This window comes from Bombina bombina, chromosome 7 (assembly GCF_027579735.1).
Source record: "Bombina bombina isolate aBomBom1 chromosome 7, aBomBom1.pri, whole genome shotgun sequence".
NCBI lineage: Eukaryota > Metazoa > Chordata > Amphibia > Anura > Bombinatoridae > Bombina > Bombina bombina.
The window spans coordinates 426996965-427021212 of NC_069505.1; positions in this window are offsets into that span (position 1 = coordinate 426996965).

The window sequence follows — 24248 nt, forward strand, 5'->3', positions numbered from 1 at the left end:
CCACTCCCCCAGATGAAAAGTCTGTCGACTTAGAAAATCCGCCTCCCAGTTCTCTACTCCTGGGATATGGATAGCTGATAGATGGCAAGAGTGAACCTCTGCCTATAGGATTATTTTTGAAACCTCCAACATTGCTAGGGAACTCTTTGTTCCCCCTTGATGGTTGATGTAGGCTACAGTCGTGATATTGTCCGACTGAAATCTGATGAACATGACCGCAGCAAGCTGAGGCCAAGCCTGAAGAGCATTGAATATCGCTCTTAGTTCCAGGATGTTTATTGGAAGGAGTGCCTCCTCCTGAGTCCACGAGCCCTGAGCCTTCATCGAGTTCCAGACTGCAAGCCAGCCCAGAAGGCTGGCATCTGTCGTTACCATTGTCCATTTTGGCCTGCGGAAGGTCATACCCTTGGACAGATGGACCCGAGATAGCCACCAGAGAAGAGAATCCCTGGTCTCTTGATCCAGATTTAGTAGAGGGGACAAATCTGTGTAATCCCCATTCCACTGACTGAGCATGCAGAGTTGCAGTGGTCTGAGATGTAGGCGGGCAAACGGTACTATGTCCATTGCCGCTACCATTAAGCCGATTACTTCCATACACTGAGCCACTGAAGGGCGAGAAGTAGAATAAAGAACACGGCAGGAATTTAGAAGTTTTGACAACCTGGCCTCTGTCAGGTAAATCTTCATTTCTACAGAATCTATCAGAGTTCCTAGGAAGGAAACTCTTGTGAGAGGGGATAGAGAACTCTTTTCTTCATTCACTTTCCACCCATGAGACCTCAGGAATGCCAGCACAATGTCCGTATGGGACCTGGCGATTTGAAAATTTGACGCCTGTATCAGAATGTCATCTAGGTAAGGGGCTACTGCTATACCCCGCATCCTTAGGACCGCTAGGAGTGAGCCTAGAACCTTCGTAAAGTTTCTTGGTGCCGTAGTTAACCCAAAAGGAAGAGCCACAAACTGGTAATGCCTGTCTAGGAAGGCGAACCTGAGAAACCGATGATGATCTCTGTGTATCGGAATGTGAAGATAAGCATCCTTTAAGTCCACGGTAGTCATATATTGACAATCCTGGATCATAGGTAGGATGGTTCGAATAGTCTCCTTCTTGAAGGATGGGACCCTGAGAAATTTGTTTAGGAGCTTGTGATCTAAGATTGGTCTGAAAGTTCCCTCTTTCTTGGGAACTACTAATAGATTTGAATAGAAGCCTTGCCCCTGTTCCTCCTTTGGAACTGGGTGGATCACTCCCATAACTAGGAGGTCTTGAACACAATGTAAGAATGCCTCTCTCTTTATCTGGTTTGCAGATAATTGTGAGAGATGAAATCTCCCTATTGGGGAAGAAGCTTTGAAGTCCAGAAGATATCCCTGGGACACAATTTCCAACGCCCAGGGATCCTGGACATCTCTTGCCCAAGCCTGGGCGAAGAGAGAAAGTCTGCCCCCTACTAGATCCGTTTCCGGATCGGGGGCTGATCTTTCATGCTGTCTTAGAGGCAGCAGCAGCTTTTTTGGCCTGCTTTCCTTTGTTCCAAGCCTGGTTAGGTCTCCAGACCGGCTTGGACTGGGCAAAATTTCCTTGTATTAGAGGAAGTTGAAGCCGCGCCACTCTTGAAATTTCGAAAGGAACAAAAATTAGTCTGTTTGGTCCTTAATTTTTTGGACCTATCCTGAGGAAGGGCGTGACCTTTTCCTCCAGTAATATCAGAAATGATCTCCTTCAGTCCAGGCCCGAATAGGGTCTGCCCCTTGAAGGGAATATTGAGAAGCTTAGACTTTGAAGTAACGTCAGCTGACCAGAATTTAAGCCATAGCGCCCTACGCGCCTGAATAGCAAAACCTGAGTTTTTAGCGTTAGCTTGGTTAAATGAACAACGGCATCAGAAACAAATGAATTGGCTAGCTTAAGAGCTTTAAGCTTGTCAAGGATATCGTCCAATGGGGTTTCTACCTGTAGAGCCTCTTCTAGAGACTCAAACCAGAAGGCCGCAGCAGCAGTGACAGGGGCAATGCATGCAAGGGGCTGGAGAATAAAACCTTGTTGAATAAAAATTTTCTTAAGGTAACCCTCTAATTTTTTGTCCATTGGATCTAGAAAAGCACAACTGTCCTCGACAGGGATAGTTGTACACTTTGCTAGGGTAGAGACGGCTCCCTCCACCTTAGGGACCATTTGCCACAAGTCCCGTGTAGCGGCATCTATAGGAAACATCTTTTTAAAAACAGGAGAGGGGAGAACGGTACACCTGGTATATCCCATTCCTTAGTAATAATTTCTGAAAACCTCTTAGGTATTGGAAAAACATCAGTGTAAACAGGCACTGCATAATATTTATCCAATTTACACAATTTCTCTGGGACTACAATGGCGTCACAGTCATCCAGAGTTGCTAAAACCTCCTTGAGCAACATGCGGAGGTGTTCAAGCTTAAATTTAAATGTAGACATATCAGAATCAGGTTGAAGTGTCTTCCCTGAGTCAGAAAAATCACCCACCGATAGAAGCTCTCCTTCTTCGGCTTCTGCACATTGTGAGGGTATATCAGACATAGCTACTAAAGCGTCAGAGAGCTCTGTATTTGTTCTAGCCCCAGAGTTGTCTCGCTTTCCTTGTAACCCTGGCAGTTTGGACAATACTTCTGTAAGAGTATGATTCATAACTGCCGCCTTGTCTTGTAAAGTATACGCAATGGGCGCGCTAGATGTACTTGGCGTCCCTTGAGCGGGAGTTATAGGCTCTGACACATGGGGAGAGTTAGTCGGCATAACTTGCCCCTTGTCAATTTCCTCTGGTGATAAATCTTTTAAAGCCAGAATATGGTCTTTATAACTTATAGTAAGATCAGTACATTTGGTACACATTCTAAGAGGGGGTTCCACAATGGCTTCTAAACATAATGAACAAGGAGTTTCCTCTATGTCAGACATGTTTAACAGACTAGTAATGAGACCAGCAAGCTTTGAAAACACTTTAATTAATGTGAAAAAGCAGAATATAAAAAACGGTACTGTGCCTTTAAGGTAAAAATACAAAACACAAAAACTGCAAAACAGTGAAAAAAGCAGTTATCTTTATGAAAATTTTACAGTGTGTATAACAGACTAAAATAGCATTGCACCCACTTGCAAATGGATGATTAACCCCTCAACCTCAAAACCGAAGCAAAAAAAGGGTAAAACCGTTATAACAGTCACAAGCAAACTGCCACAGCTCTACTGTGGCTCCTACCTTCCCATAAAACGACTTTTGTAGGCACAAAAAACCCTTACAGAGGTCCAATATGTCAGGGGACTCCTTCAGGGAAGCTGGATGTCTCAGAATGTAAAAACAACTGCGCAATTAGAGCGTGAAAATAGGCCCCTCCCACCATGCACTCAAAGTGAAAGGGCCTTAAATAACTACTCCTAGGAGAAATCTAGTCAGCCATGTGGAAAACTAGGCCCCAAATAAAGATTTATCACCCTCAGTAAAAAAACGTTCTTTATATATTTGCAAACGTTTTACATACTAAGCCATCATAGCAAGTAATATGAATATTACCCTTTACTGCAAGCATGATGCCAGTCGATTATTAAATCACTGTTATCAGGCTTACCTTAAATATATCAGACACTGTCAGCATTTTCTAGTTCTTATCATCTCTCTAGAAAAAAATATACTGAACATACCTCAGGGCAGTTAATTCTGCAGGCCGTTCCCCCAGCTGAAGTTTCCCCATACTCTTCAGTTATGTGTGAGAACAGCAGTGGACCTTAGTTACAACCTGAAACAAGATAAAACACAGAGGCGCCAAACATGGCCTAGTACAGCCAGATAACAGATACTAAAATCCACAAGATAGCGATTGAATACTCACAAAGGAGGTGCACCTGTTGAGGTAAAAAACAGTACAACGCCGGTACCGTTTAAAAATAACAAACTTTTGATTGAAGATAAACTACACTACTTCACCACATCTCTCTTGATACTTCCCTTGTCGAGAGCTGCAAGAGAATGACTGGGGGTGGCAGTTAGGGGAGGAGCTATATAGACAGCTCTGCTGTGGGTGATCCTCTTGCAGCTTCCTGTTGGGAAGGAGAATATCCCACAAGTAATGAATGAATCCGTGGACTGGATACACCTTACAAGAGAAAGATATATATATATATGGATATATAAAGAGATAGAGGCCTCTAGTTATCAAGCTCCGTATTTACCTGCATTCGCCGGCCCCAATACGCTCGCCTAAGCTCACCTAATATCGCTGCCGCGGACCTGAATACGTTCACCAAAGTTATCAAGAAAGCTGTCAAAAAGCCGCGCACCAAGTACGGTGCGATGAGCAGCGGACTGTTGTTAACTAACAGTCATCAACCTCGCTGCTCATCGGCATCTTCGCAGCTTTCTTGCTAGCCTGTCACTAAGCACCCACACTATGCTATACTGTTATACCCCCTAAACAGCCGCTCCTGGACCCCGCCGCAACTATAATAAATATATAGAATGAGGAAAAAGGAAGCTGAGTCCTGTAGTCAAATGGTAAGAGTTTATTTTGGAGCAGGCTTCAACATGTCAGGTGAGCTCCTATCTTACGCGTTTCGCGCATGGGCACATGCGCTTCATATAATAAATATAGTAACCCCTAAACCGCCGCTCCTGGACCCCGCCGCCACCTACATTATACCTATTAACCCCTAATCTTCCGCCCCCTATACTGCCGCCACCTACATAAAGTTATTAACCCCTATCCTGCCGATCCCGGACCCCGCCGCAAATAAATTAATTGTTTAACCCCTAAACCGCTGCTCCCGGAGCCCTCCGCCACCTACATTACATTTATTAACCCCTATCCTGCCCCCCTACACCGCCGCCACCTACAGTACATTGATTAACTCCTAATCTACCCCCCCTACACCGCTGCCACTATATTAAATTAATTAACCCCTAAACCTAAGTCTAACCCTAACACCCCCCTAACTTAAATATTACTTAAATTAATCTAAATAAATACTCCTATAATTATATAAATTAATCCTATTTAAAACTAAATACCTATAAAATAAACCCTAAGGCCTAGATTTAGAGTTTGGCGTTAGCCGTGAAAACCAGCGTTAGAGGCTCCTAACGCTGGTTTTAGGCTACCGCCGGTATTTGGAGTCACTCAAAATAGGGTCTAACGCTCACTTTCCAGCCGCGACTTTTCCATACCGCAGATCCCCTTACGTAAATTGCGTATCCTATCTTTTCAATGGGATTTTTCTAACTCCGGTATTTAGAGTCGTTTCTGAAGTGAGCGTTAGACATCTAACGACAAAACTCCAGCCGCAGGAAAAAAGTCAGTAGTTAAGAGCTTTCTGGGCTAACGCCGGTTTATAAAGCTCTTAACTACTGTGCTCTAAAGTACACTAACACCCATAAACTACTTATGTACCCCTAAACCGAGGTCCCCCCACATCGCCGACACTCTAAAAAAATTTTTTAACCCCTAATCTGCCGACCGCCACCTACGTTATCCTTATGTACCCCTAATCTGCTGCCCCTAACACCGCCGACCCCTGTATTATATTTATTAACCCCTAATCTGCCCCCTCAACGTCGCCTCCACCTGCCTACACTTATTAACCCCTAATCTGCCGACCGGACCTGAGCGCTACTATAATAAAGTTATTAACCCCTAATCCGCCTCACTAACCCTATAATAAATAGTATTAACCCCTAATCTGCCCTCCCTAACATCGCCGACACCTAACTTCAATTATTAACCCCTAATCTGCCGACCGAATCTCGCCGCTATTCTAATAAATGTATTAACCCCTAAAGCTAAGTCTAACCCTAATACTAACACCCCCCTAAGTTAAATATAATTTAAATCTAACGAAATTAATTAACTCTTATTAAATAAATTATTCCAATTTAAAGCTAAATACTTACCTGTAAAATAAATCCTAATATAGCTACAATATAAATTATAATTATATTATAGCTATTTTAGGATTTATATTTATTTTACAGGTAACTTTGTATTTATTTTAACCAGGTACAATAGCTATTAAATAGTTAAGAACTATTTAATAGCTAAAATAGTTAAAATAATTACAAATTTACCTGTAAAAGAAATCCTAACCTAAGTTACAAATAAACCTAACACTAGACTATCAATAAATTAATTAAATAAACTACCTACAATTACCTACAATTAACCTAACACTACACTATCAATAAATTAATTAAATACAATTGCTACAAATAAATACAATTAAATAAACTAGCTAAAGTACAAAAAATAAAAAAGAACTAAGTTACAAAAAATAAAAAAATATTTACAAACATAAGAAAAATATTACAACAATTTTAAACTAATTAAACCTACTCTAAGCCCCCTAATAAAATAACAAAGCCCCCCAAAATAAAAAAATGCCCTACCCTATTCTAAATTACTAAAGTTCAAAGCTCTTTTACCTTACCAGCCCTGAACAGGGCCCTTTGCGGGGCATACCCCAAGAAATTCAGCTCTTTTGCCTGTAAAAAAAAACATACAATACCCCCCCCCCAACATTACAACCCACCACCCACATACCCCTAATCTAACCCAAACCCCCCTTAAATAAACCTAACACTAAGCCCCTGAAGATCATCCTACCTTGTCTTCACCATACCAGGTTCAGCGATCGGTCCAGAAGAGCTCCTCCGATGTCCTGATCCAAGCCCAAGCGGGGGGCTGAAGAGGTCCATGATCCGGCTGAAGTCTTCATCCAAGCGGGCCAGAAGAGGTCTTCCATCCGATTGAAGTCTTCATCCAAGCGGCATCCATCCGGAGCGAAGCGGCAGCATCCTGAAGACCTTCACCGCGGAACATCCATCCTGGCCGACGACTGAACGACGAATGACGGTTCCTTTAAATTACGTCATCCAAGATGGCGTCCCTCGAATTCCGATTGGCTGATAGGATTCTATCAGCCAATCGGAATTAAGGTAGGAATATTCTGATTGGCTGATGGAATCAGCCAATCAGAATCAAGTTCAATCCGATTGGCTGATCCGATCAGCCAATCAGATTGAGCTCGCATTCTATTGGCTGTTCTGATCAGCCAGTAGAATGCAAGCTCAATCTGATTGGCTGATTGGATCAGCCAATCGGATTGAACTTGATTCTGATTGGCTGATTCCATCAGCCAATCAGAATATTCCTACCTTAATTCCGATTGGCTGATAGAATCCTATCAGCCAATCGGAATTCGAGGGACGCCATCTTGGATGACGTCATTTAAAGGAACCTTCATTCGTCGTTCAGTCGTCGGCCAGGATGGATGTTCCGTGGTGGAGGTCTTCAGGATGCTTCCGCTTCGCTCCGGATGGATGCCGCTTGGATGAAGACTTCAATCGGATGGAAGACCTCTTCTGGCCCGCTTGGATGAAGACTTCAGCCGGATCATGGACCTCTTCAGCTCCCCGCTTGGGCTTGGATCAGGACATCGGAGGAGCTCTTCTGGACCAATTGGTGAACCTGGTATGGTGAAGACAAGGTAGGATGATCTTCAGGGGCTTAGTGTTAGGTTTATTTAAGGGGGGTTTGGGTTAGATTAGGGGTATGTGGGTGGTGGGTTGTAATGTTGGGGGGGTATTGTATGTTTTTTTTTTACAGGCAAAAGAGCTGAATTTCTTGGGGCATGCCCCGCAAAGGGCCCTGTTCAGGGCTGGTAAGGTAAAAGAGCTTTGAACTTTAGTAATTTAGAATAGGGTAGGGCATTTTTTTATTTTGGGGGGCTTTGTTATTTTATTAGGGGGCTTAGAGTAGGTGTAATTAGTTTAAAATTGTTGTAATATTTTTCTTATGTTTGTATATATTTTTTTATTTTTTGTAACTTAGTTCTTTTTTATTTTTTGTACTTTAGCTAGTTTATTTAATTGTATTTATTTGTAGCAATTGTATTTAATTAATTTATTGATAGTGTAGTGTTAGGTTTATTTGTAACTTAGGTTAGGATTTCTTTTACAGGTAAATTTGTAATTATTTTAACTATTTTAGCTATTAAATAGTTCTTAACTATTTAATAGCTATTGTACCTGGTTAAAATAAATACAAAGTTACCTGTAAAATAAATATAAATCCTAAAATAGCTATAATATAATTATAATTTATATTGTAGCTATATTAGGATTTATTTTACAGGTAAGTATTTAGCTTTAAATTGGAATAATTTATTTAATAAGAGTTAATTAATTTTGTTAGATTTAAATTATATTTAACTTAGGGGGGTGTTAGTATTAGGGTTAGACTAAGCTTTAGGGGTTAATACATTTATTAGAATAGCGGCGAGATTCGGTCGGCAGATTAGGGGTTAATAATTGAAGATAGGTGTCGGCGATGTTAGGGAGGGCAGATTAGGGGTTAATACTATTTATGATAGTGTTAGTGAGGCGGATTAGGGGTTAATAACTTTATTATAGTAGCGCTCAGGTCCGGTCGGCAGATTAGGGGTTAATAAGTGTAGGCAGGTGGAGGCGACGTTGTGGGGGGCAGATTAGGGGTTAATAAATATAATATAGAGGTCGGCGGTGTTAGGGGCAGCAGATTAGGGGTACATAGGGATAATGTAAGTAGCGGCGGTTTACGGAGCGGCAGATTAGGGGTTAATAATAATATGCAGGGGTCAGCGATAGCGGGGGAGGCAGATTAGGGGTTAATAAGTGTAAGGTTAGGGGTGTTTAGACTCGGGGTACATGTTAGAGTGTTAAGTGCAGACGTAGGAAGGGTTACCGCATAGCAAACAATGGGGCTGCGTTAGGAGCTGAACGCGGCTTTTTTGCAGGTGTTTGGTTTTTTTTCAGCTCAAACAGCCCCATTGTTTCCTATGGGGGAATCGTGCACGAGCACGTTTTTGAGGCTGGCCGCGTCCGTAAGCAACTCTGGTATCGAGAGTTGAAGCTGCATTAAAAATGCTCTACGCTCCTTTTTTGGTGCCTTACGCAGCCTTTATGTGGACTCTCGATACCAGAGTTATTTTTATGGTGCGGCCAGAAAAAAGCCGGCGTTAGTTTTTCGGGTTGTTACCGACAAAACTCCAAATCTAGGCCTAAAATAGCTACAATATAACTATGAGTTACATTGTAGCTATTTTAGGGTTTATTTTTATTTTACAGGCAACTTTGTATTTATTTTAACTAGGTACAATAGCTATTAAATAGTTAATAACTATTTAATAGCTACCTAGTTAAAATAACTAAAAAATTACCTGTAAAATAAATTATAACCTAAGTTACAATTACACCTAACACTACACTATCATTAAATAAATTAAATTAATTAACTACAATTACCTAACATTAAATAAAATTAACTAAAATTAACTAAAGTACAAAAAAACAAAACAATAAATTACAGAAAATAAAAAATTACAAGAAGTTTAAACTAATTACACCTAATCTAAGCCCCCTAATAAAATAAAAAAGCCCCTCAAAATAATAAAATTCCCTACCCTAAACTAAATTACAAATAGCCCTTAAAAGGGCCTTTTGCGGGGCATTGCCCCAAAGTAATCAGCTCTTTTTCCAGAAATACAACCCCCCCCAACATTAAAACCCACCACCCACAACCAACCCTACTCTAAAACCCACCCAATCCCCCCTTAAAAAAACCTAACACTACCCCCTTGAAGATCACCCTACCTTGAGCCGTCTTCACCCAGCCGGGCACAAGTCTTCATCCGATCCGGCCAGAAATCTTCATCGAATCCGGGCAGAAGAGGTCCTCCAAGCGGCAGAAGTCTTCATCCAAGCGGCATCTTCTATCTTCAATCAATCAGAGCGGCGCCATCTTGAATCCAGCCGACGCGGAGCCATCCCAATCAGATTGAGCTCGCATTCTATTGGCTGTTCCAATCAGCCAATAGAATGCAAGCTCAATCCGATTGGCTGATTGCATCAGCCAATCGGATTTTTCCTACCTTAATTCTGATTGGCTGATAGAATCCTATCAGCCAATCGGAATTCAAGGGACGCCATCTTGGATGACGGCATTTAAAGGAACCGTCATTCGGTGTTAGGATGTCGTTTGAAGAGGATGGCTCCGCGTCGGCTGGATTCAAGATGGCTCCGCTCCGCTCCAGTTGATTGAAGATAGAAGATGCCACTTGGATGAAGACTTCTGCCACTTGGAGGACCTCTTCTGCCCGGATTCGATGAAGATTTCTGGCCGGATCAGATGAAGATTTCTGCCCGGCTGGGTGAAGACGGCTCAAGGTAGGGTGATCTTCAAGGGGGTAGTGTTAGGTTTTTTTAAGGGGGGATTGGGTGGGTTTTAAAGTAGGGTTGGGTGTGTGGGTGCTGGGTTTTAATGTTGGGGGGGTTGTATTTATTTTTTACAGGTAAAAGAGCTGATTACTTTTGGGCAATGCCCCGCAAAAAGCCCTTTTAAGGGCTATTTGTAATTTAGTTTAGGGTAGGGATTTTTATTATTTTTGAGGACTTTTTTATTTTATTAGGGGGCTTAGATTAGGTGTAATTAGTTTAAACTTCTTGTAATTTTTTTATTTTCTGTAATTTAGTGGGGGTTTTTTTGTACTTTAGTTAATTTTAGTTAATTTTATTTAATGTTAGGTAATTGTAGTTAATTAATTTAATTTATTTAATGATAGTGTAGTGTTAGGTGTAATTGTTACTTAGGTTAGGATTTATTTTACAGGTCATTTTGTAGTTATTAAATAGTTAATAACTATTTAATAGCTATTGTACCTAGTTAAAATAAATACAAAGTTGCCTGTAAAATAAATATAAATCCTAAAATAGCTACAATGTAATTATTAATTATATTGTAGCTATCTTAGGGTTTATTTTATAGGTAAGTATTTAGTTTTAAATAGGATTAATTTATTTAATTATAGGAATATTTATTTAGATTAATTTAAATAATATTTAAGTTAGGAGGGTGTTAGGGTTAGGGTTAGACTTAGGTTTAGGGGTTAATAGATATAATGTAGGTGGCGGCGGTGTAGGGGGGGCAGGATAGGGGTTAATAAATGTAATGTAGGTGGAGGCGGGCTCCGGGAGCGGCGGTTTAGGGGTTAAACAATTAATTTAATTGCGGCGTGGTCCGGGATCTGCAGGATAGGGGTTAATAACTTTATGTAGGTGGCAGCGGTATAAGGGGCGGCAGATTAGGGGTTAATAGGTATAATGTAGGTGGCGGTGGGGTCCGGGAGCGGCGGTTTAGGGGTTAATACATTTATTATAGTTGCGGCGGAGTCCGGGAGTGGCGGTTTAGGGGTTAAAGATTTTATTTATTTGCGGCGGTTTAGGGGTTAATAACTATTATATAGGTGACGGCATTGTAGGGGGGGCAGATTAGGGGTGTTTAGACTTGGGGTACATGTTAGGGTGTTAGGTGTAGACATTTCCCATAGGAATCAATGGGATATAGGGCAGCAGCGAACATGAGCTTTCGCTGCTGTCAGACTCCCATTGATTCCTATGGGATCCGCTGCCTCCAGGGTATGAAAACCAGGTACGCTGGCCCGGAATAGTGGCGAGCGTACCTGCTAGTTCTTTGATAACTAGCAAAAGTAGTCAGATTGTGCCGAACTTGCATTCGGAACATCTGTAATGACGTAAGCATCGATCTGTGTCGGAGTCCGGCGGATCGTAGGTTACGTCACTAGATTCTACTTTTGCCGGTCTGTAGGGCTTGATAACTATGGCGAATCAGCCCTGCCACAAATACGCTGCGGAATTCCAGCGTATTTGCGGTTGACGGCTTGATAAATAGAGGCCAGAGAGAGAGAAAGAGAGAGAGAGAGAAAGAGAGAGATAGATAGATAGATAGATAGATAGATAGAGAGAGAAATAGATAGAAAGAGAGAGAGAGATAGAGATAGAGAGACAGAGAGATAGATAGATAGATAGATAGATAGATAGATAGATAGATAGATAGATAGATAGATAGATAGATAGTAAAAAATCTCATGATGCAGAGGCTACTCCTCTCGGTAAAGAATTCTGTTAAAGAGAATCTGCCTGTACGAAAATATCATCCAAGTTGGGAACCCCAGAAACATCCTGAGACAGAGCCACCTTCATCAAGACCTCCAACACCTGGTGAACTGGGCATTGTGACTAATCTAATGGCAAAGCTACAAAGATACCGACATGAAACCTGTAGGATCCGCAGGACATTGTGTTAGGCTTAGTACACTGGCTGTGATGTTGTACAGTACTTTGGCTTTTTATGGCTTTTTACTTAATAAAAGTTACATTTTATTGTTTATACGGTCCATTGTCTCCTGGGACTTTTTTTTTTTTTTTGCAAAAATATAATGCCTTCCAAGGAAAGCAATAACAAATAAACTTCATACAGTCCTTGTGAATCGAGAGAAACATGGATTTATATGTATAGAGATACGTTTAACTATGGAGATAATTAAAGATTTTACATTACAATCTTATGCACATTAAACAATATCTCAGAGGGATTTTCAAAGAGATATTCGCATATAGATCTAGACATATACTGTATATACTGTGTGTGTATATATATATATATATATATATATATATATATATATACATATATATATATAAAAATATTCATATATATTGCTATAAATAGATATATCTGTCCAAAAATCATCACATATATAGAGAAATATTTATTTAGAATTAAATAAAACATATTCGCAATATGAAATATTTGCATTTTCATGTTCACTTTTCGAGGAGAATACGTCATGGGCTTTGAGCAACAGATTAGGGTTTTTTATTTTTTTTATTTGTCTTCTCCATTGACGTCTATGGGGAATACGTGAACGCGCACACCATTTCACAGTTTGCATTACACCGCTTAACGCGCGTACAAAATTAGTTATTTCTAAACTTGTAATAGCTGCGCAACCTCAAATGCGAAAAGGAATGCGCACAGAGTTTTCTCACAACTGATTTGCAGCGCAACTTGTAATCTTGCCCCAAATGTTTTATTTATTAATATATTCTTAAAAATCAATGATCTGTAGTTGTCTTATTGGACTATGTGTCCCTGGTCTCCAGATCAGAGAAATATATAAGGTAAATATTGTTGGGATTAGGGTGGTTCGGGGGCAAACTCCGAGTGTCTAGAGTAACACAGAAATTAAATATGCAACTGCTTCATTTGATCAGTAGAATATCTTTCAAAATGCAATTAATTATCAAAATGATTTCACCTGTAACATTAGGAAAATTCTGGTAAGTGGAAGCCCTTATCTCATCCACTGGGCCACCTTGAAGGAGATGAAACCCTTTGTTTAAAAGCGTTAAAGCCCCTTTGCAATTGAGGGAGTCACATGCCTTTATAGGATTCAGATGATTACCATGGGAATGTTAATCACCTACATTACTAGACATAAAACAGATGGATCTAAAGAAACCCCTATCATCTACAGACGACACACGCCATACATACACAACACCTGTCATATCAAAGAGGGGACTGTCTTCTTTCTCTGCAAATTACTTAGATTGTGCCATTAAATTATAACATATTTTATCATACCTTACAGGGGATATGATTTAGTTCAGAAATTAAGGGAGTTTTTTGTAAATATATTTATGAGATAAATATTTGTCTATATTATCTGGTGCAGGGAGTACATTATGAATACACATACCTGTGTAGCAAACACATTAAAGGGACATTCTAATTCAAGCATTACATATTAATTTGCTCCTGCAAGTCATTTTTGTTACCCTCAATAACATAGAAAACTATGGGGTTGGTTACAATCTTGTGTTTGTTTACAGCAGATAGCGATTTCTGAACATCAGTCGGTACTGTCAGTGTGTATTTCTAGTGATAACAATCACACACTGACTCATTGAGAACAAACAAAATGGAGATTTTGTGGTTGATTTATCAAATGTCTGTCCGACATGATAAGATCAGCGGATCATGTCCAACAGACATCACTGAATGCGGACAGCATACGCTCTCCACATTTAGCATTGCACAAGCAGTTCTGGTGAACTGCTGGTACAATGCCGCCCCCTGCAGATTCACGGCCAATCGTATCTGATCGAGTTGATTGTTGTCCTTTGAGGGGTTAGTGGTTACATCACATGTTGAATGGCTGTGTGGTGTCTAATCCCTTTTAATAGTAATACTAATAGTTGACATGTGTGCAATTAACTTGCGCTCCAAAAACATACAGATAAGTGTGTAGATTTCTCTAAGTGGCGGATGTTCTAAGCATAAACACAATTGCACTTAGTTATAAAGATATCCGCACCCTAGCCCATAGTGTGTGTTTTACCCATGTGCAAAACCAATGTTCCATTCTAAACCTCTTTGGGGATCTTGGTTATAATTTAAAGTGCTTCGTTATAAAGTCCTTTTAGATGTTGAATTTCATAAGTGTTACAGGAGATGTGTTTATCCAGAATTTGGATTGTGATCAGCCAAACAGGACAGGCATATGTTAAGTATAGGGCCATTTTTCACCAAGCCAAACACGTTGCCATTTGTGATTGAATCAGTTTGTGATCAATTTTCTAGTGTTTAAAGGGACACTAACCCAACATTTATCTTTTTTTATTCAAATAGAGAATACAATTTTAAACAACATTCCAATTTACGTCTGTGATCTAATTTGTTTAATTCTTTATATATCCTTTGTTGAAGAAATAGCAATGAACATGGTTGAGCCAATCACACAAGGCATCTATGTGCAGCCAAAATCAGCACCTATCTAGATATGCTTTTCAGCAAAGGATATCGGGAGATTGAAGCAATTTAGGTAATGGAAATAAATTAGAAAATTAAAAAAAAAATTGTCCCTTTAAACATCTGAAAGGGGGTGTTAACACAGGTAAAGTTCAGTTTGAAAGCCACAAGCCTTTCAGCTGCAAAGCAGGATTTAACCTATGTGTTTAATCCCTTTCAGTGGGGCTAGGGACAGTAATGCAAAAATAATATGCTCTAACAAATTATAGTATGTCTATGTTTCATCAAAATGTAAAATTAAACATATTATCTGTGATATTTTGTCTATTCCAAGGGAGCAGAAACCCCCAGTAAATGTAACCTACAATACTCCTAATGATTTGTATCTTAAATGGACAGTAACACCTTAATATGTGCATATAAAATTTGGAGTTATTAGTAGTAAAAAAACTTTGGGGCCGATTTACTAAGCAGTTAATGCTGCTTATTCCGCGAGAGCCTTCAGACCGCTGCTCCTTAACTCGTCCTCTACCTCTGAGGCGGCGGACAGCAATCATTCCGATTAGATACGATCTGGATTATTGACACCCCCTGCTGAATATGCAGGGGGCGGCATTGCACAAGCATTTCACTAGAAATGCTTGTGCAATGATAAATGCCAACAACGTATGCTGTCAGCATTTAGCGATGTCAGGTGGACATGATCCGCTACAGCGGCTCATGTCCGTCCGACATTTAGTAAATCGTCCCCATTGCAATAAACTTTCATTATTTATTTTGCCTCTTTTTCATGTATAATTTAGCTATGGAAATTGAGCTCTTCCTATACTAAAATAATGACAGTGGTTATACTTCTTGTCTGTAGATGAAAGCCAGTTCGGCTCCTCCAAATAAGACACATGGTGAGTGGAACTTGCCTACTGAAATAATAACAATAACAATTTGCAATAAAAATGATGTTAATTTGTTTTAAAACATAACAACTTGGCTGATGTTATTCTATAGCAACACAACAAAAATGTATTATGCAAGTTGTTTACTGACCCTTTAATTACCCTGTCTGCAGATGAGTGCTTTTGTATTTCTTTACCCTTTACTAAATTCATAAAGCACCAGCTACATGACACTGACATCACCACCCGTGCCACTTACAGGTAAGTTCATAGTGTGCTTGGATACAGAATTTGCAGAGTAAAGTCTCAAGCACATGCTACACCCAATCACATTCTTTAAATAGTTCTGCAAGAATAGGAATCCTCTTCTTGGGAAAATCCCTGTTTATATTAATGACAGAAAGAACATTTAATGGGTCAAGGAAAGAAGCCAGATCACCACAAGGAAACATAACTATTTAGGGAGAAGCATATCGTCTAAAATCTGCATTTCCTGGGGCTATGCATTACAAAACTGTACAGCAAATAAATACCCAGAGTGCTTACAGTGAGCTGTGAAAATATCATAATAATGTAATACATAACAGAGTATCTATGTGCTGTGCTGACTGTTTTTGTGGTTTCATAGCTAACAATTTTCCACTCACTGCCTTAGCTAACATTTTATGTTATTACTGTAAACCAGGATCATACTTTAGGCTTTCTTTTAAAATGTGTGCCCTTCAGCAACTCATTTATTTACTGCATAGCAAAGCGTCGTCTTAAAGCTAACACAAGATGCATATTCATTGCTACTAAAGAAGAGCTCATATCTACATCATATCGCCTTAAATATTAAAATGTAACAGCACAATCAGATTATCCAAAATTTACAATGAAAGGTTGACTGATTGCAAAAGATTCTAAGACAAACTCTAAAAGGTTTCTTAACCTTAAGTATCTAAAAAAATATCTAAAGAGGGAAATAAAGGTTCATTAAAATGTGAGAAGTGTAGTGTGATCAACAGCAACTGGGAGAAGGCTGAGGTGTGATCAACAGCAACTGGGAGAAGGCTGAGGTGTGATTAACAGCAACTGGGAGAAGGCTGAGGTGTGATTAACAGCAACTGGGAGAAGGCTGAGGTGCTAAACCATTTCTTTACTTCTGTATAAAGGAGGAGCCAATTGGAGAGATATTGAAACAAACTAAGAACATAGAAGCCCATACCAACAACTGTATTATCACTAGGAAATATCAGGAAACAAATGAATAATATAAAGGTAAATACAACCCTAGGTCCAGATAAAATTCCTTGTTGGGTCTAACTTATGTTACTCCATTTCCTGACCTGCAGTGCACCATTAGTTGCAGATGCTTTGCTATGTCTTTTTGGTGACAAAATGTAAATTTCCATCTCTAGCCTCTATCTTACCTGTCCCACATGGAAGCTGGGTCTGCACTGCATGGGATCGATTTGTATTATTCAAGTTGTTTTACTTTTCAAGCCATGGAAAGGTGTTTTATAAAAAATGTATATCTCCTGGTGTGCCTGTCTGTGGATGAAGTGCACAAATATGGAGTGCAGGAGATTCTGGAATCCAATGTATGAAGAGGTCTCCTTGACCATCTAGAGCACTGTAAGGGTTATGGCTCTGAGGAGTAATCCTTGGAACTTCTCTGTAAATTTCACAGGGCTCATTTTAACTGACCTTACACGAGCACCTATAGGGGGCTTTGTCACATATGTATTTGCCCTAAGTTTGCTAACATCTGGTTATTGCTCCCATTCTAAAAAAAATACATGTTAGTAGTGATGTTGCAACCACACAAAATGAAGTCCCGTCAAACTCCATGGGGTAGATTTATTAATAGTTGAGCAGATATGATTCGCTGTAGCGAATTTTGTCTGCTCGACCTCGCTAAATGCCAACACAATACGCTGTCGGCATTTAACATTGCACAAGCATGTCTAGTGAAATGCTTGTGCAATACTGCCCCCTGCTCACTGGCGCACAATCGGCCGATAGCAGGGGCTGTCAATCATCCCGATCAGGATGATTTCCAATCCGCCACCGGCAAGTTAAGGAGCAGAGGTCTTATGACTGCTGCTTCTTAACTTCCGTTTCAGGCAAACCTGAAATGATGTGGCTCTGAAGCAGCATCCGCTGCTTAATAAATGGAGCGCCAAGTGTGAAATTACACATGACAACAGCTTTTCGGTGTTCAATTTGAAAATGATGCACCTGTTCCACACCTGGGGGCCGATTTAACAATGTCTGCCGCACATCGATAAATGCAGAGAGCATACGCTGTCAGCATTTATCATTGCACCAGTAGTACTTGTGAAATGCTTTTGCAATGCCGCCCCCTGCAGATTTGCGCAGGGGCTGTCAATCATCGAGATCGTATCCGATCAGGCTGATTGCTGTCCGCCACCTCAGACCGCTGCTTCTTAACTTCTGCTTCAGGCGGACCTGAAGCGGTGTGGGTCTGAGGCAGCATCTGCTGCTTCATAAATCGACCCCTTGGGCTCTAATTCCATACAACCCTATAAATTTACATTAGGCTCTACATCCTGTGCTTGGATATTCTGGTATCCCTATGTCATAAGACTCCAAGAAGCTGCTCTAGATGTACTTGTTTTCTTGGCTTTTCTGTTACCCAAACAACCAGCCCCATGCCTATGCCCTCTACCAGGATCCTGTTCCACTAATTCTGGTAAGATGTGAAGAAAAGGGTGTGCTATTTGCTGAGTCCCAGGAGTTTTGGTAAAGTAAGATCTTTTCACTGATATTCCAGGTATTAGTTTTTTAACAGGCCCTCCATTTTGTTCACCATAAATATTTTATGTGTCTGAACAAGTAAGGATGCTTTTTTATACTTTGATATTAATAATCCTCTTCATACAAAATGTTTGTTCTGTAGGAGACAAAAATACTAGTGGGAGATCCTCTGCTTTATATATCGTTCTGATCGACATGATATAGCAAGCAAATGGAGACCAGCGCTCTAGGGATTAAGCATCCGTGTGAGTCAGTCAGGGTGCACAATCCCCAGGCTGCTCTCAGTGAGCCCAAACACAAATAAATAAAAGAAATAACGGGACAGCACTCAGCTTGATTTTTGCTGGACATGAAAACATTATTCACTCATACAAGAACATTTCAGGGCTGCCGGCCCTATTTTCAAGCTAACAATAGTGAACACAATACACATATTTAAACCCCACCCAATAAAAATTGGACCAATCCCCAATCACATAAGGGGAGGAACGCATCATGACATCATCTTACATACAAATTAACTCCTTAGCTCCCACCGTTATTGACTTAGGGAAAAGTCGGAGGTTGATCATGCACAAAAAACAACTTTTTATACCCAAATTGCTCATAACAAATGTATACAAAAAGAGATCACAAAAAGAAGTATATGATTTTCTTAAAGGGTGCCGGAATATTGTTAAAGGGGCTACAATATTTTATAGCTTGAAAAAAGGGGCAGGCAGCCCCAAAATGTTGCTCTTATATGAGTGACTCAAGCTTTCACGTCCAGCAAATATCAAGTGGAGCGCCGTCCCATTATTTCTTCTCCTTACATTTCTGCACCACACTGCCAGACAAATATCGATACAGTACAGTCCAGTGGCACATTTGTATAGCTGAAATTTGGTTTATCTGAAGGTTTACGCAGAAGGGCACTAATTTTGTTTTGTCTTAATTCCATTAGTAGCATTTCTTAATTCTGTTCAGCAGGTAATAAAAAATAGTGCAAGGCATCTCATGTAAAAAGGATGGAAACCTCTACATTATAGATAGATTCAGTTGCACCAAAAGTTAATTTCTGATATTTAAGTTATGTGTAAAGCATTCTGTAACCTGAGGGTAGACTCGAACTATGATGCTCAATGGTAACGCTCTGGGTTCAGGCTTCTTATGCAGTGAAAATGCTAAAGTCATTATGGAATAATGCAATTTAACTGAGAAAAAAAAACACATCTCATTTGAATTTGTACTTTTATACTATTCTTAAATGTATTTATTTATTTCCAATCTTTGCTGGAGGTTTTGAGGTTTATTTGATCCTCTTTACAATGATAATAATCCACAACACAGCTTGCAGCAATCACATTAGACATAACAAAAATAGATAAAACAGTTTTCATATTTTACAGATCTCACAGCTAGAACATTTAAAGGGCCATGATAACCACATTTTTTCTTTCATGATTTAGAAAGAGAATGCATTTTTAAACATCTTTCTAATTTACTTCTATTATCTAATTTGTTTTATTCTCTTGATATTCATTGATGAAAAGCATATCTAGATATGCTCAGGAGCTGCTGATTGGTTGCAGCACATAGAAGCCTCATGTGATTGGCTCACTCATGTACATTGCTTTTTTTTCATATAAGGATATCTAAAAAAATGAAGCAAAATAAATAATAGAAGTAAATTGTAATGTTTAAATTTGTATGTTCTATCTGAATCATGAAAGAAAGATTTTGGGTTTAGTTGCCCTTTAAGTACTAAATGCATTTACTATTAAAGCTTTTAAGATAAGAATTGACATACCTAGCTAATTCTCCCTTTTAAACCACAATCCATTTGTATAGTCAAGAGGCTTAAAAATAATATTTATAAATATATAAATTACGTTTTTTCCCGACGTACATGCTCAGCAAGACTTTTTTTTTTCTCAATAAGCTGTTGGTTTAATATTTCAAATTTAATTTCAGTATTTTCCACGAAAGTCATGCTTCTAATATTACATCATCAGGCATTTAACGGTTGTTTTTTTCCAAACAAAAAGCATCACAAAATGAAGTATTTTATATATGGTTCTTTAATGTGTGTTGAAAAACATATTAAAAACAAAATGTATGCTTACCTGATAAATTCCTTTTTTTCAACATGGTGAGAGACCACAATCCATTATACATGGGATGACAATTCCTACCACTAGGAAGAGGCATAGATTCTCAGACTCTCAAGAGCACTTAGGGCTCGATTTATCAAAGCCCTACGGCTGCAAGTTCTCACAAAAACCTGCTCGCCGTATTTAACAAGCAGCGTTCATCAGACCGCTGCTTTCCTAACCTCTTCGCCACTTCTAAGGTGGTGAAATTCAATCTCCGCGGTCTAGCTCGAATGAGGAGATTGACAACTCCTGTCCGCGCGTGATTGGCTGTGCGCGTGCAGGGGGCGGGATTGCACGCAAGCGCAAAATTGCGCTTGTGTGCAATGGTGACTACCTGCGGGTAAATTCGCCCTGCCACAGGCGAGCTGATGCGTACAGGAGCGCATATATGTGCCCCTGTCCGCCTCAGCTTTGATAAATCAAGCCCTTTATCCCTCACACCTAATTGGTATGTAAGTTGTATGTATAGCCAAGCAGGAGTAATAGAAAGCCGTGTTCTCCACAGAAAATTTTGCAAGCAGGGTGGCATTATGGGCCAGATTTATCAAAAGTTCCGGCTGCATGGTCGCATGAGCGAACTTGCAGCCAGAAAGTTAAGAAGCAGCGGTCATCAGGCTAAAAAGGTCCTGGGGAGAATACTGGAAAGCAAGGTAGGAAATGACAAAAGAGGGAAAACAGAGGTGCATAATGGTACAGTAATTAAAAATAGCCTGGACGGGGCTCGTGGCTTCTCACCACCATCAAGTAAGCATAAATTTTGTTTTCTTTCATAAGGTTTTGAAAGTCCACGATCCAATACGCATGGGAGCTAATTTCCAATCTGTGGAATCCACCCCGTAATATTGGGAGGGACAAAAAACATTTTTGAAGAAGGTAGGAACCTAATTTCCAGACACTGTTGTCTGGAGCACTTTTCAACCAAAGGCGGTTTCTGAAGAAGCAAAAAACAGCAAAATTATCAAATTTAGTAAAGGTATGTAAAGATAACCAAGTTGCCAAATTTGCTTAACAGAAACCTCGTTTTTGAAAGTCAAGAAAGTAGAAACAGATCTGGTAGAGTAGGCTGTAATACGTTTTGAAAGAGACTTACCTGCCTCCAAGTAAGCTTTATGATTCAGGGACTTTAACCACAAAGCTCATGTGACATCAAAAACCTTTTGGCCTTTAAGAGGACCCGAAAAATGAATGAAAAGAATAGAGGACTGTTTGAAATCCTTTGTAGCCCGAAGATAACATTTTTAAGGGTCTTACTACATCCACATTATTAGGGAGACTTTCCTTTGAATTTTGCAGATTAGCACAAAATGAAGGAATAATAATCTCCAGATTAATAGAATCAGAAAAAAACACTGTAGCTAATATATAAAAATTTCGTTTTTGCGTTATGGTGAAAAAGCAGTGTTATGGCTGGTATTACGAGTTTTGCAGGTATTACGAGTTTTGCAGGTATATCTGTTTCGCACACTTTTTTGGCCGTAACGCAATGCAACTACCGCAGCTTTCAAAAAGTCCTTTTTCAATGGGACTTCCACAGCGCCGGTATTACGAGTTATTACGAGCAGTACAGCCTATACCTTCAAAATCCGTACCTATGTAACATAAAACTCATAACTAAAGTGCTAAAAAGTACACTAACACCCATAAACTACCTATTAACCCCAAAACCGAGGCCTTCCCGCATCGCAAACATATTAACCCCTAAACCACCGCACTCCCGAATTGCAAACACTAGTTAAATATTATTAACCCATAATCTGCTGTCCCTAACATCGCTGCAACCTACATTACTGTTATTAACCCCTAATCTGCTGCCCCCAAAATTGCCATCACAATACTAAAGTTATTAACCCTTAAACCTAACCCTAAGTCTAACCCTAACCCCCACTAACTTTAACATAATTTAAATTATTCCAAATAAAAATTACAATTACTACCTAAATAATTCCTATTTAAAACTAAATACTTACCTGTAAAATAAAACCTAAGCTAGCTACAATATAATTGCCAATAGCCCTTAAAAGAAATCATCTCTTTTACCTGTAAAAAAAAAAAATACAAACAGTGCCCCAACAGTAAAACCCACCACCCACACAACCAACCCCTCAAATAAAATCCTATCTAAAAAAACCTAAGCTCCCCATTGCCCTGAAAAGGGCATTTGGACGGGCATTACCCTTAAAAGGGCATTTAGCTCTTTTTCAGCCCAAACCCTAATCTAAAAATAAAACCCACCCACAATAAACCCTTAAAAAAACCTAACACTAACCCCCGAAGATCCACTTACAGTTTTTGAAGACCGGACATCCATCCTCAACGAAGCCGGGAGAAGTCTTCATCCAAGCCGGTAAGAAGTCCTCAACAAAGCTGGGAGAAGTCTTCATCCAAGCGGAAAGAAGTGGTCCTCCAGGCGGGCAGAAGTCTTCATCCAGACGGCATCTTCTATCTTCATCCTTCTGACGCGGAGCGGCTCCGTCTTTAAGACATCCGGCGCAGAGCATCCTCTTCATACGGTCCCAGCCGTACACTGAAGGTTCCTTTAAACGACGTCATCCAAGTTGGTGTCCCTTGAATTCCAATTGGCTGATAGAATTCTATCAGCCAATCAGAATTAAAGGTGAAAAAATCCTATTGGCTGATGTAATCAGCCAATAGGATTGAGCTTCAATCCTATTGGCTGATTCAATCTTTAATTCCGATTGGCTGATAGAATTCTATCAGCGAATCGGAATTCAAGGGATGCCATCTTGGATGACGTCATTTAAAGGAACCTTCAGTGTACGTCTGTGACCGTATGAAGAGGATGCTCCGCGCCGGATGTCTTGAAGATGGAGCCGCTCCGCTTCGGAAGGGTAAGGATAGAAGATGCCGTCTGGATTAAAACTTCTGCCCGCCTGGAGGACCACTTCTTTCCGCTTGGATGAAGACTTCTCCCGGCTACGTTGACAACTTCTTGCCGCTTGGATGAAGACTTCTCCCAGCTTCGTTGAGGATGGATGTCCGGTCTTCAAAAACTGTAAGTGGATCTTCGGGGGTTAGTGTTAGGTTTTTTTGAGGGTTTATTGGGTGGGTTTTATTTTTAGCTTAGGGTTTGGGCACCGTAAAAGAGCTAAATGCCCTTTTAAGGGCAATACCCATCCAAATGCCCTTTTCAGGGCAATGGGGAGCTTAGGTTTTTGAGATAGGATTTTATTTGGGGGGTTTGGTTGTGTGGGTGGTGAGTTTCACTGTTGGGGGGTTGTTTGTATTTTTTTTACAGGTAAAAGAGCTGATTTCTTTGGGGCAATGCCCCGCAAAAGGCCCTTTTAAGGGCTATTGGCAGTTTAGTTTAGGCTAGTGGGTTTTTTATTTGGGTGGGGCTTTTTATTTTGATAGGGCTATTAGATTAGGTATAATTAGTTTAAATATTTGATAATTTCTTTTTTATTTTGTGTATTATTTTTTTTGTAATTTAGTTAATTGTATTTAATTAATGTAATTTATTTAATTGTAGTGTAAGGTTAGGTGTTAGTGTAAGACAGGTTAGGTTTTATTTTACAGGTAAATTTGTATTTATTTTAACTAGATAGTTAAAATGTGGTATGGACGTCATTAATTTTGCTTAAAGCTGTAATATTGCCTGCTAACGCCGGATTTTTGCAAACCTGTAATAGCAGCACTATAGGGAGGTGAGCGGTGGCAATAACTTGTAAGTTAGCACCGAACCGCTCTTAACGCAAAACTCGTAATCTAGCCGTTTGTTTTTAAAACAGCCTTAGCGTGGTAAAAAATAAGGAGAGTCACAG